General features: G+C 41.9%; 1 non-coding gene across 1 annotated transcript; it reads left to right on the top strand.

The window, feature by feature from the left end:
* Nucleotides 1-18,438: 18,438 nt before the first annotated feature.
* LOC139038872 (U1 spliceosomal RNA) lies at nt 18,439-18,600 on the top strand. Its single transcript, XR_011492009.1, has one exon. It is a non-coding gene; the product is annotated as a U1 spliceosomal RNA (small nuclear RNA).
* Nucleotides 18,601-22,513: the final 3,913 nt, after the last annotated feature.

Raw genomic sequence — 22,513 nt, 5'->3', positions numbered from 1 at the left:
ATCTGCTAGTTTAGATGCCTGCCTACCAAAACAAACTTATTTATATTATTGGCACATAGAATGAGGAAACATCACACACACACACTGCATTTGGCTGGCATGTTTCATATGATCATTACATTTGTTTGGGGGGTTCAAGAGTCATATAATTAATACACTAATAAACTATTTTGCAGAGTTGTTTTTTCAGAAGCACATTACCAAATGCTTTTTAAATAACACAATAACCGAAGGCTTGTTTGCAAGAAATAGCAATTGATAATAAAACAGTCAACTGAATGGTTTAACCATTGTTATTAACGACAAGTAATGCAACTTTAGAAGATGGGGAGGAATAAACAAGGGAGAAAATTGAAGTTTTCGGTGTAATTTGTGCAAGCAAATGGATTGTGATTTGTGGGAAAGATATGGAAAATGAAATCTAGATGCTGGTGGTTACAGACAAGGATTTTTATGCAGGCTGCTGTGCTATTTTTGCGTAGTAAATAAGAAGAGAAAGGAAAGAGGTCATAGAGAAAGAAATAAAAAGGTTCCCTAAGAAATGTGGTTTTTAATGTTGAAGGAACTGCCCCTTTTTCCATTGTACCATTTTCCCTTAAATTGACCACGTTATCAACCCTTCTTTGGGTCATACCTTGCGGATGATGAGAGCCATATGCCCCAGAGGGTCAAATCCTGGCTCTGGTACTCAGGTGGGTCTTCAACTTCTAGACCTCCATCTCTTTTCTATAAAAAACAAGCAGCTTTTGTAGGTCTAAAATTCAGAAACATCATTTCATGTATTTCTTCATTATCCCTATCCCATATCCAATAAACTGACTACAAGTCTGTGGGCTCACTCAAGTCAAATCGAATGAGAAGAATGAGCATTACAAGGACTTTTTGAAATTAAAATAGAGTTGATTTACAGTGTTTTAGGTATATAGCAAAGTGATATGGTTATGTATACATACACATCTTTTCTTTTTCAAATTCTTTTGCGTTATAGCTTATTACAAGATATTTAATATCATTCCCTGTGCTACACCATAGGTCCTTGTTAATCTACTTTATATACAGTAGTTGTGTCCATCCCTAATTCCTAATTTATTCCTCCCCACCCCCTTTCCCCTTTGGTAACCAGAAAGGTATTTTCTATGTCTGTGAGTCTATTCCTGTTTTGTGAATAAGTTCATTTGTATCATTTTTTTTTTTTTAGATTCTGCATATATGCAATAACATATATTTGTCTTTGTCTGAATTCACTTAGTATAACCATCTCTAGGTCCATCCATGTTGAGTAGTAGAGGAATACAGGAGAGTGAAAAACATTTCTGAATTAAATCATGTTCATAGTTGAGAGGCCCACCAGTTGGATACCTGCCTTGCAGGAAACCACCTGTGAAGAATTCTGAAGGGGTGCCCACCCATGAGGTAGTTGTGAAAATGAAACGGGAAAGTGGAGGTGTTTGGAAAACTGTAGATGGATGCATAGATGTGGGCCTGGGGATATCACCATCATTGTGGTCATCGCCATAGTGACTGAGCCCGGTAAGTCAGAGGCCTAGGGGCTTTGTGGAGGTGGGAACTACACCATTCCTTGAAACTTTGTCAGATACTCACTATCTACTGAGCCCCTTTCTTGGCTTAGTACCTCACAGTCTATAAATTGCTTTCTCATCCACGGGGTCATTGTGTCTACCCCAGATATCTTGCTTCCTCTTTCTCTTATGTGCCTGATTCTACTCAAGAAAATCTTTTCTGTCCTACCTTCAGAATAGAAACAGGTAGAAAATGTTCTGCCTCCCAAGCATTTGCACTTCCCACTTAATTGAGGTCTCTGTCAGCTTTGCCTTTGCAGGAAGTTCCTCCTTATGCCCCGAGATGGCACCTACCCACCCTGAGGTTGCTCTCCACCTCTCCTTGGTTTGGCTTTTCTTCAGAGCATCTATCCCCGCCTGGCACTGTAGCCTACGTGGATGTGTTTCTGAGGTTGCTGGTGCGTCAGATCCGTGAGGGCAGAGACCTCATCTGTCCACTGCTGTATGCCCTTCACCCTCTACGCAGCAGGTGCTCAATAAATGTGATGTCCCCATGCGGGCAAATGGAGGAGATGCTGTTCCTGTGTTACGTGGCTTAGGGTACCCTGGGGAAGAGGTGATGGAGCTAGGCCCGGTCCTGGACCCCAGTCTCCTCCCTCTCACTCGGGTTTCCAGGCACCTGGAGCCCTTGCTCTGTGCCCGTCAACTCAGACACCCAAGCCTGGTGTGCCCTCCGTGGCTGCCGTCTGCGTGCGTGCTGAGTCACTTCAGTTGTGTTTGGCCTATGACCCTATGACCCTATGGGCTGTCGCCCGCCAGGCTCCTGTATCCATGGGGACTCTCCAGGCAAGAATACTGGAGCGGGTTGCCATGCTCTCCTCCAGGGGATCTTCCTGACCCAGGGATCGAACCCGAGTCTCTTACGTCTCCTGCATTGGCAGGCAGGTTCTTTCCACTAGTGCTACCTAGGAAACCCATCATCTAGCTATCTATCTACATATATATATATATAGCACTATCAGTGCTATCAGTAAACCCACTATATATATATATATATATATATCAGTAAACCCACTATATATATATATATATATATATATATATATATATATATATATATATAAAATCAGGAAACCCACCATCTAGCTAGCTATCTACATATATGTGTAGCACTATATACATATACATATGACCCCTGGGCTCTGAATTCCCCAGCAGAGTGGGAACTGGCCACTGGACAGTTCCTGAGCAGAGTAAAGAGAAGGAGCAAGGAATGGAGGGACTGTTAGGAAGAAAAAAAGGGCTGAAATGAGGGGAAACAGTGCTGGGAAGTGAGGAAGGGGTTAGGGGAAAGAAAATAGCAAGAGACAGAAAAGGATGCTGCCTTAGGATGTGCTCAAATGGGAAGAGTCCACAGATGCTTGTGATTCTGAAAAAAAAAATGGATCCTGGGAAGGTTTCAGGAGTCAGGCTCAGCTCTCTGCCTTTGACCGCAAGATACCTCCTTAAAGCTTGCATTTGTAAATAATATCTATTAAAAATTTACTGTAGGAAAAAAAAAACACTATCTGTTCCCTCACCCTGTACCCTCACCACCCAGGATAATTATGAACATTCAGATATGTTCCTTCTAAGTAGTTTCTTCTGCTATGTTCACATATAATACTCTGTCCATATATAATACTCTGTTTACAGATTTTTCTTTGACTTTGTGTCCTGGTCTTGAATTTTGTATTAAATCATGAGCCTTTCCCCTTCCTGGGCCCTCTTCACTAAAATATCATTTTAATGACAGCTTGAGATCCCTGGTTAGGTGTGTCATAACTGAATAACCTTTCCAGCTATTTAGATGGCTTCTCATTTTTCACGATTGTAAAAACACGGAGGGAAGCGTCTTATTTGATATATTAATTGGAGGTCACGTGGATGATTGTTTTTTGGTGTCGATCCCTAGAAATGGAATGCCTGTATTGGGAGGCATGAAGAGTTTAGAACTCTCAGTCCCATTTGCAGAGTGTGTTAGGCGTCAGTTTCCCCCCTGCCCTTATGACAAGGCTGTCATGAGAAGGAACCTGTGAGTTCTGTGGTATGGACACAATCTTCCGTAGACAGCTCTTAAAGCAACACTGCCTACTTACATCGTTTCCATTCACCTCGGCTAAGGCCCTCTTGCTAATGAAAATCTGGAAAACTTTTCTCCCCCTTTTGCTCAAGAAGGTCTATGCTATCCTGGAGACTGGTGGCATAAGACGCCATTTAAAAAGAATTTTCATTTGCTTTGGGAAATAAAATCTAAACACGTTTTTCAGAAACTGCTGTAAATTTCACGAAGCTACAATGTTTTCCTTAGAAGTCGAGGACATATGGTTAGTCTTCCAGTGTTACTAGTAACAAAGTCTTGAAAATATTAACTATTTCATTCTTCCAAAGAGAGTGTAAAATTATCCTTTATTTTCTTCTCTGCCTCCCACACTTTGGTTTTAACAAAAAACGAGACATTCCTATTATAAGTAATTACAGCCCTTCTGTTCCAGTCTTTCAGCGCCATAAAATTAGCTATTGTACTAAATAATTAGCACATGCCATTCAGAATATCCGAAAAATTATACGCAACACCAAGCAGGCACTACATACTGACACTTGGCCACATTCTCTCGAAAACTGCTCAATGAAAATTAGGTATTGGCAACAGGTGCCTTGAAAACAATTTATTAATTGTAAAAAAAAAAGAAAATAAGCATTTGAATGACGGCATGTAAAAGCATTTTCAAGTTTGGAATTGTCTGAACTCTGACTTCTTAAATACAGTCTTGGCTGTTGGCATGCTAATTGCACCCTTGAAGAGCATCCCACCGGCTGATTTAAAGCTCACGCACAACCAGGAGAGTCTCCCGCCGGCCTAGGAGGTGGACGATGAGGATCGGGCTCAACCGAGACAGAGAGGCTGCCCAGGATCAGTGTTCTGCTTTGCTCCTTCAATCACTGAGGATTGCATTTACATTAAATTTTTAATGCTCACTCAAATAAAACCTGGCTGTTTTGAAAGGTGCTTGCGTGTTTGCCGTTGATGAGGACCGTAATGATTTTACAAATGTGAGAGGGGGAATCAGACTTGTATTTTGTTAAGTAATAATGATCTCCAGGTCCTCTGAGTGGGGAAGCCTGGTTAATGAGACTATGTGTTTTGGAAATCTCATATCATAATTTTGACTATTTGGAATAATTGGAGAAGAGTCTGACTCTGAAATGCTTTTTACTTTTATTTATTTATTTTTTTGGTCATGTCCTGAGGCTTGTGGAATCATAGTTCCCAGACCAAAATCTAACCCAGGCCCTCGGCAGTGAGAGTGGGAGTCCTAACCACCAGACCAACCAGGGAATGCCTGCTGAAATGTTCTTTAAAAGGCAGATTAGTTTTATTTCAGTGCACAGTTAGGAAAGGATACTAAACTGATATTCAGGCTTAGTATAGGTTTGATAACAATTATTAGTAGATAGTGATATGTTTAAAATAGACATAAAGGCACAGAAGAAGAAGAATATTAAGTACTACCCCCAAACCCTGAAAATGAGCTGATATTCAATGTTAATATCAGATAAAATAGATTCACTGGAGTTAAAAGATGGTCATTTCCTATGAATAAAACAAGTCTCAAGAATGATATAATAGTTTTAGGTTTAACAGTTCTAGGTATAAAATCTAACAGGTATGTAGAACTTAAAAGATAATTTCTTTGAGCACTATAAGAAGAAATTGACAGATCCACAGATATCCCCCCCAAAACCCACCCTTGAGTTATTGATTAAACAGGAAAGCAGAAGATGTAAACAACTGACAAGTGGATCCAAGGGCTGTATTTAGAATGTGGCACCGCTGTGTACCCAAACTGAAGAACACGCGTTGTTTGGGAGCATACATGGAACAGTTTTGAAACTGGTCACATGTATGCCTCTGATTCTCAAATGAGGCTTCATGTTGGACTCACCGGGGGGGTTTTATTATAAAAGCAAGGAACATCTGGCATTGTGATGTAGTTGGAATGGCGTATGTCCTGGGAACCAGGACTAAAATCTACCAAGGTGGTTCTAATACTCAGTCCAGGTTGTGAACCACTGCTCTAGCTTAAAGTAGCCCCAACTGATTTCGAAGCACTGAATAAGATAGGCCACCATCTCTGATCAGATTGCAATTAACTGAGAAATCAGGATCATGAAAAATTTAACTGGAAAGAGTCATGCATTTGGAATCTTAAAACTACACTTCTGCACAATATATGGAACAAAAAGTAAATAAAAAGAGAATGATTAACTGTCTAGAGCTGTTTGATGACAAATGTCTGTAAATCATGGTGTGTGGAATGAAGCTGCAGCAGTAAAAAGAGAGAAATCTACTTAGATTAGAAAAGTAAGAGACAAAATTAATGAGAAATTAAATTTAAGAACAGAGATAAAGAATAGCAGATTAAATCCAAAGAAACTAGCAGGCAAAGTGGGAGTTTCAGAAGTCGATAGAATAGAAAATAAGCATACAATTAGAGAGGACAAACAAAGCCAAGAGTTGATTGTCTGAGAAGATTAATAAAATTGACAAAACTCTTTCAAAGTTAATTAAGAAAAATAGAGAAGGAAGGCACAAACAAATGATTTTAGTAATAAAAAGATGATACAGAGATTAAATTGATGATACTATGAATAAAACATGGATGCCAATAAATTTGAAGTCCTCAATTAAATGAATAAAATACCAGGAAAAAAAAATATAACTTATCATAACTGATTCAAGAGGAAGCAGTTCTATTAACCATTAAGGAAATTGAATCTGTGGTTAAAAATCTTTTTCATAAGGAGAGCAATAGAACCAGATGATTTGAAAGGGAAGTTCTATCAAATATTTAAGGAACCAATAATTTCAGTTTATACAAACTCTTAACAGAAAATGAAAAGGAAAGAATAATCCTCAACTCATTTTGTGAAATGGTCCTCACTTTGATGGCAAAACCAGATCAGGAACAACAAAAAAGTTAAAAAAAATTACAACTCAGCCCCACTCATGAACATAGATGCAAAAATGTTTAACAAAATTTATTGGTAGAACAAACCCAGGAATATATCAAACATGTAACACATTGTGAAGAAGTTGGGTTTATCCTAGGGATGCAAGATTGATCTTTCAGTGGCAAAAAAGTTAGTCAATGGAATTCACCACGTTAATCAAATAAAAGAGAAAACCTATATGATAATCACAATACATGCAGGTAATATCTTGAATAAAAAGCCACACCTCTTTGAAAGAAATAAAAAATATTCTAATTAAATTGGAATCAAAGAGAGTTTTCTTTATATGACACAGGACATCTAAAAACTTCCACAGAAAATATCACATTTAATGACTAAATCCTGAAAGCTGTGTCTTTAAGTCGGGAACAAGGCAGCAAGGAGGATAGAATCATCAGAGCAGTCAGTTTTGTGTTGAACGTGTTGCCAGTGAGAAGGAAAAGAAATGAAGTACAAAGATTGAAAATACAGAAATAAAATTCTCATTACTTACAGGTGGCGTAATAGTCTATATTAAAAAAAACCCAAGTCCACAAATAAATTGTGAGAATTAATTAGAAAGTGAGATTGATAGACCTCCAACTCAAAATGCAAGAGTCAGTTGCATTTCCTTAAATCAACAAAAGGTCTTAGGAAATGCAGGCAAAATTTATTTATAGCAAATAGTTTATAAAATTTCAAAAAAATGAATTTGATAGCACATGGGTAAGCCCTGTATTGAGGAAATAATAAAATTTTACTGAAAGAAATTAAAGTTACCCAATTAAAGACATATTCTTAAAGAGAAAGACTCAATACTCTTGATGTATAGATATGATGAATTTCCAGTCTAAGTGCCAGGGTTTTTTTTTAAAGACAGGAAGCTGATTCTAAAAGGTATATGGAAGAGGAAGCGTCAAGAAGAGTCAACACACTTTGGAAGAAGAAAATTAAATGGGGAAGCTTGATCTTAAAGCTTAAAGTAGAAAGCTTGATCTTTCTACTTTTCTTCAAGTAGAAAAACTTACTTTTAAGTTATCAAAGACCCAGCGAGTTATTGGTGCAGAAATAGAAAAACAGACTAGTGGAATAGAATAGAGAGCCTGGACATTAACTCACACATATGTGGGAACTTGACTTACGATAAAGCAGGTACTGAGAAACACTGTGGAAGTGATTGAATTTGGGAATTTGGGACCATTAGTATATTTCTCTGTTTCATACCACACACAAAAATTCACTTCCAAGAGGATTTAGGATGTAAGTGGCAACAATTAAACTCATGGGAGAATATCTTCATGACCTTTGGGGGAAGTTTTCTTAAACAAGATACAAAACACAAGGCAAAAGATAAAAAGCGCGAGACAGAAGCGTGGGGGCTGACATGAACATGTGGACGTGTGAGCTCAGTCGCCAGTCTGGTCCGATTCCTTGTGACCCCTTGGACTGTACTCTGCCAGGCTCCTCTGTCCATGGGGTTCTCCAGCAAGAGGACTGGAGTGGGTAGCCATTTCCTTCTCCAAGGGATTTTCCCGACCCAGGGATCCAACGCAGATCTCCTGCACTGCAGGCAGATCCTTTACTGACTGCGCCATGAGGGAAACCCCTTATTTTACTCTATATACAATGTTCCTTTCTGCTTATTCTGAATGGGCAAGGCTCCAGGCAGAGCCTGAGAGTGGGAAAAAATGAGAAGGTAAAGACCCAACCCTCTCGGTCCTCCAGGTTCACGATCACATTTGTAGTCAAATCAAGAAAATCTTTCCAGATGCGCATCTGAGCTAAGCCCTCCTGTCCTTTAATCCCTGACTTCTCACAACCCTTTGGAGTTGTTACCAAACCCTCAGGGCCAGCATGGTCTGGCAGCTGCAGCCCTCCAGCCGCGCCCCCGCCATCCCTCTGGGGGTGGAGGGACACAACCTTCCTTCAATTGTCTGAATGTGCTGCTAAGTCTTAACCTTTGCTCTGTGTAGAGGGAAGGAGTCATTTCTTTGCGAAATGATGGTCAAGTTCACTAGGGTTAATTATAGAACTAAAATGTTACATAGATATATGCTCTCGAGCAGTGTCTGGCACATAATAAGAACTTAATAAAAATTTTAGCCTTTATTAGAAGAGATTTTATGGTTCCGTTACGAGCCTGCCTGCCATTTCTCCATTTGCTGTCCATTTTCAAAGTGGACTCCTTTCCTTCTGAGATAGAGAATTCCACTGGGAGAAACGGCCTCCTGATGTTGATGCCAAATGGACCACTTTGGAGGCCGTGTCCCTTGCTCCCAGTTGGACCTCTGGTATTATATGCATCATTGCATGCATGCTCAGTTACTTCAGTCGTGTCTGACTCTTTATGACTCTATGGATCACAGCCCACCAGGCTCCTTCGTTCATGGGATGCTTCAGGCAAGAATACTGGAATGGGTTGCATGCCTTCCTCCAGGGGATCTTCCCAACCCAGGGATCAAACCCATGTATCTCATGTCATTGGCAGGCAGGTTCTTTACACCTAGTGCCACCTGGGAAGCCCATATACATCATTAGTCTCTTCTAAAGGTGTCAGGGCTGAGTTTCAGTTTGGAACCACCAGCTTTATCTTGGCTTCCCGATTTCGACCCAGTCAATCAGATTTTTAAAAGGTGAATTTGTTGATATTTTTATTTAAATTTTTAAAATTTTTAGTTTCTATTTGAGTATAGTTGACTGACAATATTGTGCTAGTTTCAGGTATATGGTAAAGTGATTCAGTTATAACACATACATATATCTATTCTGTTTCAGATTCCTTTCCCATATGGGTTATTATGGAATATTGAATAGAGTTTCCTGTGCTATACAGTAGGTCCTTGTTAATTATCTGTTCTATATATAGTAGTGTGTATGCTGATATTTTTTAGGATTAGATTTCACAGCATCAGTTGGATTTTTGGCAACTGCAAAGGCCACAAGGCCAGGTAGCAGTGGTCCTCTTGGGATGAGCGTGCCTCCTCCAGTGAGAGTTTTTGTTATACTCAGAAGCTTACCCACCTGGCCCTGGCAGGCCCTTGAGTTTGAGATCCCTAATCCACGCTCTCCATTAGGTCTTCAGTCCTTGAAAGAAAGCTGTTACATGCCCCATCTCTTCTCTTTCCTGGTGTAAACTTCCCCATCTTCTTATCACCTGCTCTTTCTTCCCTGTTACAGTAGCAACCAACCACAGACAGTTTCCCTTCCCATGGATTTTATAGAGAAGCATCTTGAGGAGGTAGGGATAATAAAATCTTCAACTATAAGGAGATAGCTCAGTTTGTGCAATTGTGCAAACTTCTTTGAGTTCTGCCGAAGTTGTCAATTTGGTGTTGTTTCAGGGAGAGATATCACCTGCACTTCAGGACAGAGGATGTTAGGGGCTCACTGCCAGGCTGTGTCTCATGCCTCTAAATTGTCACATCTTGTGGGGGATCCTCTGCAGAAAGCCTGCTGAAGAGGACCCCACTGTGGTCACCGCAAGGTCAGGCTAGTTCCCCTCATTGCCAGGAGAAGCACTTCCAAGGTGTCCTTGTGCTGATCCAGGACTCCTGGCTGGATGTGGAATGGGGGTGGCAGTAGGCAGGCTTCAAGGGCACCCCTTGACTTTAAAATGATTCAGGTTTCCTCGAGGTCAGGGGATTCCGACAGAACTCGCAGGTTCCAGCAGCCGATCCCAGGAGTGCAGGGTTAGGCTGCAAAGGGAATGAGTATCCATCCAATGCATGTCATGCTTGATTCGTTTGTCAACTCTTCTAGTTGGAAAAGTGCTCGGGGTGGTTTTGCTGGACGTGTGATGAGACATGAAATGGCATGATTGCCTTTGATCGCCCTTGCCGGGGAATTTGCAGGAACAGAAATCCAAATGATGGTGAAAAGTTCATTTTTAGGAATTAATTCTTTTTTCTCTCCAACTCTTGCCAACGGAGCACCGGTGTCATCTGGTTGCAGCCCCTTGGGCGATGCTAGGCCGATGAGGATTCAGAGTACCCTATCAATACTTCCAGAAAAAAATTTTTTCTTCTTCCAGAAATTTTTGACATGAAAATCAGAGTTGCCAGGGTCTGTTTCTTTTCACATTCCAGTGTCAGAGGCTGTCTGTTTAAGAATGGTATTCCGCTGCTGCGAGATCGACCAGCGACCTTGCCCCGATGAAAAGTTCTGGGGCACGATGATGGTGTCTGCAAAGCCCCTTTGCACACCTTTCAGGATTTTCTAAATAAATCCATGCAAGGTGGCTCCTTCCGGGGTCACGCAGTGACAGCTGTGAGCCGAGCTGTGTAACGTTCAGAACCTAGGAGTTGTCAGAAGTAAAAACATCTTTCAGTTCTACTGAAGTTAATAAGTCAACTTAAATCAGCCACATATGTGGAAACAGAAGATTTTCAAAGCAGCGCCTTCATTATAAAAAATGTGTTAAAATTAGTAACTATTTTATATCTTGCCTATTTTCCCCATCCAACCTAGTTTTTTTTTTAATCCAAATATAGATTTTTGCAGTATTAAGGTAGAAATGCACAGAGTCAGTGAGAGATGAAATCGGGGTTGAATTCTTTACCCTTAGGTAAGAAATGCCCCCCGGATAACTTTGACAACTGTGTTTTGGGGAGTGTGGCCCCCTGAAGTGGGAGCTCTCTCCCTCTCCGCCTGAATAGTCTCAGAAAATCTGGTTTTCTTGTCCCTTGTTTCTTATCCTGGAGGTTTGTCTGATTTTCATTTCTTCAGCATAGAGTCTTTGGGGAGCCGTTTTCTGGTTGCCTTCTCTGAACTTGGGTTTTTGTGCTGGGATTGAAGTCAGCTCCTTATGACATTTGTAGAAGGATTAACGAATATCGTTCTTTATTGCATCATGAAGTCAACTCCTTGAACTTTTTCTCAGCTGTAATGTAATTTCATGGAAACTGACAGCCTTTTTGAGACATGGACTCAAAAACCACACTTGGGACCTGAGCTCTCAAGGCATTTTGTAGTCAGTGTTGGGACAGCTAGCTGCATTTTCCTCTTGGATATAGCTCGACTATTTTGGAGAACTGCCCCCACCCACTGTCGGAGGTCTTGTTGGCCTGTCTCGTGCCCCTCCTTTTATGTATGAATTTGTGAACCAAGGTGAGCCAATCAGATATTTACTCTCTCTCTCTCTCTGTCTCCCTCTGTCAACTTTGAGTTTGGGTCTCGATGAGCCAGGACGGGGGCAGGAGTGGACAGAGTGGCTTCCTCCAAATGACAACAAGGCCGTGTAGCTCCTGCTATAGGGTCCTCAGACTTCCTCTGTTCTTATCTTCTCTGAGTATGTTCCTTCCACTGCGACATCCACACCAAGTCCCTGTTCTTCCTTTTGCCTGGGGCAGGGGAGGCGATGGGCCAAAGTGAGACAAAGTCAAGGTCATAACTGATTTTGTGCTCCCTGGCACCAGGCTGACTGCTCCGAAATCTTTCTCCCGTTTGAATTTCATCAGATCTTCCCTGGTGGCTCAGATGGTAAAGAATCCACCTGCAATGTGGGAGACCTAGGTTCGATCCCTGGGTTGGGAAGATCCCTTGCAGGAGGGCATGGAAACCCACTCCAGTATTCTTTCTTTGGAGAATCTCCATGGACAGAGGAGCCTGGTGGGCTACAGTCCATGGGGTCACAGAGTTAGACAGGACTGAACAATTAAAGAATGTTTGATCATCCAGTGAGGAAGGCAAATTGTGTGGTGGGTAGAACAGGCTCATCTAGCTGTAAGGAGATGCTGGAGGTGAGGGTTCGATCCTGGGGTCAGGAAGATCTCCTGGAGGAGGAAATGACAACCCACTCCAGTATTTTTGTGGGAAAAACCCCATGGACAGAGGAGCCTGGCAGGCTACAGTCCACGGTGTCACAAAGAGCTGGACACCACTAAGTGAGCACACACATATCTCATCCTGTAATCTTAGGACAAGGCATTTTGGCATTGATGCACGTTCTGTCCAGCTGTATTATCATACCTGGACCTGACTCAAATTTTAAAAAGTCTATTTACACAAATGAACTTATCCATGAAACAGAAACAGATTCACAGACATAGAGAACAGACTTGTGTTTGCCAAGAAGGAGGGGGGGGTGGGGGGAAAGGATGAGATTAGCAGATGCAAACTTAAGAGTCTGCATATACAGGATGGATAAACAACAAGATCCTACTGTATAGCACAGGGAACTATATTCAGCATTCTGTGATAAACCACAATGAAAAAAACAGGAAAAAGATTGATTTGATACACATAGATTGACATATATGTGTAACTGAATCACTTTGTTGTACCCTAGAAACTGACACAACATTACTAAATAACTTCCCTGGTGGCTCAGGCGGTAAAAAATCTGCCTGCAATGCAGGAGACCTGGGTTCGATCCCTGAGTCAGGAAGATCCCCTGGAGAAGGGAATGGCTACCCACTACAGTATTCTTGCCTGGAGAATTCCATGGACAGAGGAGCCCGGTGGGCTGCAGTCCATGGGGTCTCAAAGAGTCAGACACGACTGAGCAACTTGAATAAAATAAAGAAACAATTGTCTATGTACAATGACAGTGAGCCTTCCATTTGCTTCTTCCATTTTAACCTAAATAGATCTATCTAAAGTCACTTTTGTTTGTTTTGGGGAAACTTACACTGATATGTAACATGTTCCTAAGAACTGTTTTCTAAAGAAGTAAAAAGAAGTCATTTATAGGTTAAAGCTGACCAAACCCAACACCTTCCTAAACCTCTCAACTTAAGATATATTTAACATAAGAATTCCAATGGCCCCAGGATCGCCCAGGGAATCTTGAAGCACTGGCATTGTGTTTAACCCCAGGTTCGCTGTGAACCTGCTTCTGTCTCGTGAAAACGACCCTATCTTAAAGGATGCGCTGTGGTTTGGAATTAATCACCAAGCTGCACCAGCATGTTTAAGAGCTGGTGTTTCCTGCCCCTCAAGATTCCCAGTCTCTCCTACCTGGAAAGTAATCCCAAACCCCTCTCCCGACTCCAGGTCCCCTTCAGCTGCAGCCTTACTTTTCTCTTCATTTTTATGGCCAAAGCTCTCAAAAGCACTGTCAGTATTGTATTTTTCCACTGACTCTATTGCCATCTGGCTTCCTCTGGTCTTCTTTCTTTCCAGTCACTGCTTTCCAGTGGTCATGTCTGGAGTGAAATTTAGAGGAGGGGAGCGACTAAGTGGGAGTTTTATCCCCAGCCCCCAGATAGCACCGGTGACAGCCTTTGTTAGTCCGCGATAGACTCCCCTTCGGAATCCCCCCATTTGGAAGACCGATTTTACTTTTTGGCTGTGGCAGGTCTTTGTTGCTTCCTCTAGGTGGGACCAGCGCGGGCTACTCTTCATTGCAGTGCATGGACTTCTTGCGGTGGCTTCTCTGTGGTTTTGAAGCAACAGTTCTAGGTGCTCAGGCTCAGAAATTGTGGCACACAGGTGTAGTCGCCCCACGGCATGTGGGATCTCCCCGGACCAGAGATCAAGCCCTTGTCCCCTGCCTTGCAAGGCGGATTCTTAACCACTGGACCACCCGGGGAAGCCCCTGGAATCTGTTTTGAGATGGCCTCCAACAAGTGATCAGAGTAGTACAGGGATGATGCCTGTTACCATCCTCGGTTCATCCAGTCCGTGCATTGGGAGGGCACAGACCAGCCTTCTAGAGAGAAGAAAGCAGAGGGGCCGTGCCCCAGGTGAAGGGACCCCAGAGAGAGGTGGGCTCAAGGCTGGCCTTGCTGCTTCCTGGAAAATGGGCTTGAGCAGGTCTGCTCTGGGCCTCAGTTTTCCTTAAAAGGGGATAAAAAACACCTCCTTTATTAGACATCACTATAGGGCCTGGCAGGCAGTTTGAACCTCACTAAGTGTTTAGCTCTCTTCATCTGCAGATGAAGCAGAGTAAAAGAGCAGTTGTCACTAGGCAACTGGTTCACAGAGGCCCCCGCAGGGCTTGTCCTGGCATACTTCTCCCCTGTTCATGGAACCAGGTGGATCTATGAGGCCCTGCCAGGCTGACCTATGCCAGTCCACTACACTGAGCTTGGGCTTGAAAGCCGGATGCCAGCTTATTCACTTCCAGTTATGATTCTAATTATCCAGTAAAATTTATTTGTGCATTTGCTTTGCGAGGTGTCCTCTCTTCGCCAGACACCAAATTACTATCTACAACTGGGGATAGACTTGGCCAGGAAGCACAACGTCCCCGGTGCTCTGTACAAAGCATTCTGTTCAGGCACTCACCTCGATGCAGGAATTCAGATCAGACGGTGGAAATGAGTTTCCAAGGGACATTCTCATCTCACCATCAGCTGAGCCCCCAAAGTTTCCGTGGCTCCTTTCCAGCTCTTTCTGCCTTGAAAATGTTATGAGTCACAATACAAATAATTCCTCTCCAGCAACGCCTTCAAGAAAACCTTACATTTGAGAAAGACAAATATCATGTGATATCCCTTGTATGTGGAATCTGAAAAATAGTGCCAATGAACAGAACTGAACAGGCTCACAGATACAGAAAACTTATGGTTACCAAAGGGAAAGTGGGGGAGGGATAAGTGAGATTAGAAGATTAACAGATGCACTTTACCATACAGGTGAACGACAAGGATTTACTCTATGCTACAGGGAACCGTATTCAATATGTTGTAATAACCTGTAATAGAATAGAATAAAAATATATAGCTATCTACATATATGTTGTTGTTCACTTGCTAAGTCCTGTCCCACTGTTTGTGACCCTGGGACTGTAACATGCCAGGCGCCTCTGTCCTCCACTGTTTCCTGGAGTTTGCCCAAATTCATGTCCATTGAGTCAGTGAAGCTATCTAACCATCTCATCCTCTCACAGTCTTTCCCAACATCCGGGTCTTTTCCAGCGAGTAAGCTATTTGCATCAAGTGTTGAAGCTTCAGCTTTAGCATCAGTGCTTCCAATGAATATTCAAGATTGATTTCCTTGAGGATTGAGTGGTAGAGTTGATTTCAAGTTCTCAAATCTTTTCTTATTCAGCATTTAATATCAGACAAACTTACCTACCTCTCTGGGTCTTATTTTTAAAATGAAGAAGCAACCATTCTAACCTTGTCACAATGATTGTGGAAGTTGCTCAGTCGTGTCCGACTCTTTGCAACGCCATAGACTATACAGTCCATGGAATTCTTTAAGCTAGAATACAGGAGTGGGTAGCCTTTCCCTTCTCCAGGGGATCTTCCCAACCCAGGGATTGAACCCAGGTCTCCCACATTGCAGGCCGATTCTTTTACCAGCTGAGCCACAAGGGAAGCCCGTCACAATGATTAAGACTCGTAAAAAACTAAGTGCTTGGCACAGAATAGGTGATCAGTAAATGGGAACTGTGAATAACAAAATTTGAAATACCCATTTGAAAATACATAGGACTAACTTTAAAAGTATTATTAATATCATCATTATCATTATCAATAACAATATCAATAACCACAGGTGTTATCAATCACTTGGTACATAGTAATCCCAAGAAATACATCTCATCTCCTTTCTTCCTCTGTGGTCCTTGCTCCCAGTGGGGCCATCATCCCCCCATCAGGTGGTCCTGATTCTCCCCAACCCCACCTCCCCGTGTCCCTCTAGTCCTGGGAGGAGAGGGCATCTGCTAACCTCTGGCTACCTTACTTCCTCTGTTCTGTTCCTCAGCTTCTTCTCTCGGCTGCAACACCAACTCACTGTGATACATCCCCTCTGCTTGGAGTATCCAGCTTGCTCTCTGCTTCCCTGAGTGGACCCTGTTGTATACACAGCAATCTACAAAGGGCACTGGGGCTCTGTCGGCAAGGATGAGCAGGGGTGAGGCTGAGGATTTGGGTAAGAACAGGCATTTCCCCCCTCTCTCCTGCCCTCTCTTTCTTTCTTTTCATTTTTGTTTCCTCTTTTATAAAGATGATCATATGAGTGATCCTCCTAAGCTTGCTGTTTTCACAGTAAGTACACATGAGCCTAATTCATGCCATTCTGATTCGATTAAAAATAACTGCAAGCCGACTTCCCTGGTAGTACAGTGGGTAGGAATCTGCCTGCCAGAGCAGGGGTCATGGGTTCCATCCCTGGTCTCGGAAGACTCCACCTACAACAGGGCAACCAAGCCCAAGAGTCACAACCACTGAGGCCCTCACACCTAGGGCCTGGGCTCCAATGCAAGAGAAGCCCCTGCCTGCTACAAGAAGAGAAAGCCAGCACTCAGCAACGGAGAGTCAGTGCAACCCAAATGCATACATACATAAATACAAATGTATGGCACTATTCACAATAGCCAAGACAAGGAAGCATCTTAAATGTCCATTGACCAAGGAGTGGATAAAGCAGATGTGGTGCATATATATCGTGGAATATTTCTCAGCCGGAAAAAAGAATGAAACAATACCATTTGTAGCAACATGGATGGGCTTAGAGATGATCATGTTAAGTGAAGTAAGTCAGCGAGAGAAAGACCAATATTAAGATAATACTTGTATGTGGAATCTAAAATATGACACAAATGAACTTATCTATGAAATAGAAACAGACTCATGGACTAAGAATACAGACTACAGTTGCCGAGGGGGAAAAGTGAAGGAGGGATGGATTGGGAGTTTGGGAATAGCAGATATAAGCTATAATATATGGAATGGATTAACAACAAGGTCCAAAACTGTATAGGATAGGAGACTGTATTCAGTATCCTATGATTAATGTTCAGTTCAGTCGCTCAGTCATATTCAACTCTTTGCGACCCCACGGACTGCAGCATGCCAGGGCTCCCTGTCCATCACCAACTCCCAGAGCTTGCTCAAACTCATGTCCATCAAGTCAGTGATGCCATCCAACCATCTCATCCTCTGTCTTCCCCTTCTCCTCTCGCCTTCAATCTTTCCCAGCATCAGGGTCTTTTCAAATGAGTCAGTTCTTCACATCAGCTAGCCAAACTATTGGAGTTTTAGCTTCAGCATCAGTCCTTCCAATGAATATTCAGGACTGATTTCCTTTAGGATGGACTGGTTGGATCTCCTTGCTGCCCAAGGGACTGTCAAGAGTCTTCTCCAGCCCCACAGTTCAAATGTATCAATTCCTTGATGCTCAGCTGTCTTTACAGTCCAGCTGTCACATCCACACGTGACTACTGGAGAAACCATAGCTTTGACTAGACAGACCTTTGCTGGCAAAGTAATGACTCTGCTTTTTAATATGCTGTCTAGGTTAGTCATAGCTTTCTTCCAAGTAGCAAGCGTCTTTTAATTTCATGGCTACAGTCACCATCTGCAGTGATTTTGGAGCCCCCCAAAGTAAAGTCTATCACTATTTCCATTGTTTCCCCATATATTCATCATGAAGTGATGGAACCAGATGCCATGACCATAGTTTTCTGAATGTTGAGTTTTAAGCCGACTTTTTCACTCTCCTCTTTTGCTTTCATCAAGAGGCTCTTTAGTTCTTCACTTCCTGCCATAAGGATGGTGTCATGTGCATATCTGGGGTTATTGATATTTCTCCTGGCATTCTTGATTCCAGCTTCTGCTTCATCCAGCCCAGCATTTCACATGATGTACACTTCATATAAGTTAAATAAGCAGAGTGACAATATACAGCCTTGATGTACTCCCTTCCCAATTTGGAACCAGTCTGCTGTTGAATGTCCAGTTCTAACTGTTGTTTCTTGACCTGCAGACAGATTTCTCAGGAGGCAGGTTCAGGTGGTCTGGTATTCCCATCTCTTTAAGAATACCAGAATACAGAATACAATGTGTAATTAAAGCAAATATTAAAAAAGAATGTATATACGTATAACTGAATCACTCTGCTATATAGCAGAAAGTAACACAGCATTGTAAATCAACTGTATGTCAATAAAAAATTTAAAAATAAATAAATAAATAAAAGTAGTTGTGTGATACTTATCCAGCAGAGGAGTCACCACAAACTCAAAGGTGGTTCTCCCAGGGGAGGTCTATCAATTGCAGTCCAGATAGGCCAACCCCTGCAATTTCCCCAAACATGGGAAGCTAGACTGCATACTTTGTGGTAATGGGGTGACTGCATTTGCACTCTCCCCTACATTAAAAAATAACTGCATGGTATTCCACATGATGGACGTGCCCGAGCACATCTGTCCATTTCACTGTTGATGGTTAGTCTATAGTTTACAGTGTTTTGTTTTTTGCTACAACAAATAATTCTTCAGTAACCACGTGTTTATGCACATATATTCTGGTAGGTTCACTCTCATTGCTGTAGAATACATTTCCAAAGGTGGAATTTCTGGGTCAAAGAGTATGTGTATTTTAAATTTGTCAATTAAGAAATATTTTAAAATTAAGAAACATCAGCAGATTACTTTCCCCAAAGGTTGTATTATCTACCCTCCTTTAACAAATTATTTCCACTACTTATTGAGCACCAAAAGACCTCTGTGCTTTTATTTGGGTAACTACAAGCAGACTTGACCCTAGAAATGGCTGTTCAATGAATCAAGGATTTGGAGAATGAAAAATAATAAAAACCTGGCCCAAATTTGCTGATTGAGATAGGTTTTTTATTATCTATGGGTTTGTTCTTTCTTACCCCCTGCATTCTATTAAAAAGTCAACCTTTAAAAAAGGGCCTTCTCTCGACAGAAATTCCATCGTCTAATCTGGGAGGCCATGTAGGTGTCCTTGATATGTTTTATAATAAGGCACTTGAGAGGCTAATTACTTTGTATTTATAGCCTATAGAGGTGGTTCCCACTTCAAATGAGGAGTTTCCTTGGTAATGTACTGATAACCACAGGTTCCGAGAGGCTAAACTGAGACTAATGCAGGGAAATTCAAAACTAGGCTTGCAGGGGACCCCATAAAGTCACTGAAGGGGACAGACAGACCACAGGAGATAGACAGGAGAAGCCCGGGGCGAGGGCGTGTTTCACCTGATTCCCTTCATTCTGGGTTTTCCACAAACCTTGGGTTTAAAATCAGCACTATCGTTAAGTTTGGTATTGACTGTTCTGAATCCCTGCTGTTGAAAAACTCCAAATGTCTCAATAGAGTCTGAAAACCAGCCCCTGATTTCTGGTCCACCCAGATCCTGCTGTCCTGTGTTGGACGATTGCCCACTTCCAACTATTCCCACGTTTCTGGGGGATTTCATCTCTCCTTCAGGATGGATGAAGTAGCTGGCCTGTCTCTCCTTGCTCTCTCTCTTTATCTTTCTTCAAATCTCCATTAAATTTCACTGTTTACATTAACCAGTTCTAAATCACTATGACTCACTGAAAATGTGTCATTCCAACACTTATGTAACTACTGTTACATTTCAAACCAATGGTTTGAAATGATAGCAATTATATTAGTAAATGCTAATAGAAAACAGGGCTTCCCTGGCGGCTCAGCAGTAAAGACTCCACCTGCTAAGGCAGGAGATGTGGGCTCGATCCCTGGGTTGAGACGAATCCTTGGAGAAGGAAATCTCAACCCACTCCAGTATTCTTCCCTGGGAAACCCCTTGGGCAGAGGAGCCTGGCAGGCAACAGTCCATGAGGTCGCAAAGAGTAGGACAGGACTTAACGACTGAGCAACAACAGAAAACATTTTGTGCTATCCACGTTCTACGCGCTAAGCTAGACACTTTAGACACAGTAGATCTGTAAGTAGGAATCATGATGTGTTTGATAGAGATTGGTCAAAGAAAGGATTAGTAACTTGCTCCAAACCGCACAGGCAATAATAAGGGGCAGATGAGGGCTTTCAATGCAAACCTTATTGGACTTTGACGTCCATGCTGCCGTTAGACTGTCCCACCTCCTGGCAGTGTGCCCAGTGATACGGGCTTGTCGTCCTCTTGAAGGGCACACACCATCTCTGCCATGTCCCTTAGGTCTGATTCATCCTCATTCTCATCATCCCACGTGGTGAAGACTTATGTGTGCCCGGCTGGGCGAGGCACCTTCATAGACGTGGTCACGAACCATCTTGTATGATTCCTGAAAAGTGCGGACCCCATCTTGTGCATATGAGTCCCTGCAGTTCCTGGCCCAGCGCTGAGGGTCTGGTACAGACCCAGCCCAGTTATTTCTTCTTTTCACTGGAAGCATTTGGAGTGTGCAGGCCCGCTCAGCACTTTCTTACAGATCCGTTTCCTCTCTGTGCAGAGGAAGACCTGAAGCAGGGCAGACCTCCACCTTAACCCTTTCACGATCAGTTAACCGTTTTGTGGCTTTTATATCGTGTGTTCACAAGTATCCGACCCTCTTCTGGAGACCAAATGAAATTGTTAAATAAATTCAATGAACTAAAAAAAAAAAAAAAGCAGAAAAAAGAAAATGAGAACAAAGGACAAATAAAAACAAATTAGTAGCAATTTTGTAGGCTGAAATTCAGCCATATCAATAATTATACTGATGGTCTAAACGTAAACGGTCTAAGCACCTTCATGGGAAGAGTCATTATTATTAAAGTATATTGATTCCATAATGAATCTCTAGATTTAACAAAATCAAAATCATTCCTATTTCACAGGTAAAGAAACTGAGGCTGTGAGACACTGACTCTCATCTGAGCAAGGAACCTGTGTCTGCACAAAAGATCATATCTATAGAACTGGGGTTCTCAACCAGAGGTGACTTGTTGCCCTCCCCTAGGGATGATGTTTGGAAATATCTGGAGACATTTGGTGGTCACCACCAGGAAACTGCTACTAGCAAATAATAGGTAGAAGCCAGCATTGCTGCTATATGTCCTACAGTGCTCAACACAGCCCCCTGCACATTAGAATGATCAGAATCAAATGTCTGTACTGTTGTGGTTGAGAACTCTGCTATAGAAGAAAGAAAGGAGGCATATCATATTTTCTGCTTTTGGGTATCTTAAGAGATGGAGATTTTCTATAATACTCTTAGAACGTTGAACACTTTCTTTCCCTCTTAAGATGTGAAACCACAGAATTAAAAAATAACTGTTAATCATACATGGGGTATAAGGGATAACATACACTTTCATTCTTGAAGTAAGTGAGCCTTAATTTTCTTTTTTTTAAATCAGGATATAGTTTATTTATGGTAATGTGTTAATTTCAGGTGTACACCATGGTGAATCTTTTTTTTTTTTTTTTGCAGATTATATTCCATTATAGGTTATTAATGAACCTTAATTTTCAACTGAATTTTTAAAATTATTTGTTTATTTGGCTGCACTGGGTCTTAGTTGCACACACAGGATCTTGCATCTTCCTTGTGGCATGCAGGATCTTTAGGTGCAGCATGTGAACTCATAGCTGAGACACGTGGGATCTAGCTCTCTGACCAGGGATCAAACCTGGGTCCCCTGCATGGGAGCTCGGAGTCTAAGCCACTGGACCACCAGGAAAGTCCCTTGACAGAATTTTTACTAAACTGAAAAAAATAAAGTGTATCTTACCTTCTTTCCCTTTTGAAGAGAGCAAGGACAACAGGTGGTATCAAGGGATAGTATTATTATGACGTGGGCTTTGTGGCTCAGTCAAGTGTCAAAGCTTGTTTCAAGTCATATGGCCCCACTCTCTAATAAGGGAAGAATTTTGAACCTGGACCTCTTTCCATTAAGATCTCCTGGTCCTATACTTATAATCAAATGAGAATTCTAAATGACTAGCTTGAGTTCTAGCTGTCAAAATGGTGTGCCATTGATGGATGGAATTATATGACATCTGGAGTTTGTTATAAAATAGACCAGCAAAAGCAATAAAGAGGTTGGAAATGAACAAGTTCAGCAAAATGTTGGTACTTGTTAAAGCTGGATGATGATTACATAGGAATTTTTTCACTTTTCTTTCTACTTTCATGTAAGTTTGAAAATTGCCAGAAAAAACATCTAAAAAATGTATTTTATGACCATCTGCAGAGTGATAAGCAATGTCATTAGATAGAATTTGTTTTTTGCTCCATCTAGGTGGATTCACAGGCAATTTCTTGAAATTCCATGCATGTGTCTAGATATTGTTTAATCCTGCAGATT

Source organism: Odocoileus virginianus, chromosome 16 (genome assembly GCF_023699985.2).
Source record: "Odocoileus virginianus isolate 20LAN1187 ecotype Illinois chromosome 16, Ovbor_1.2, whole genome shotgun sequence".
Lineage (NCBI taxonomy): Eukaryota > Metazoa > Chordata > Mammalia > Artiodactyla > Cervidae > Odocoileus > Odocoileus virginianus.
Note: the sequence above shows the minus strand (reverse complement) of the source record. Positions and strands in the feature narration are given on the sequence as shown.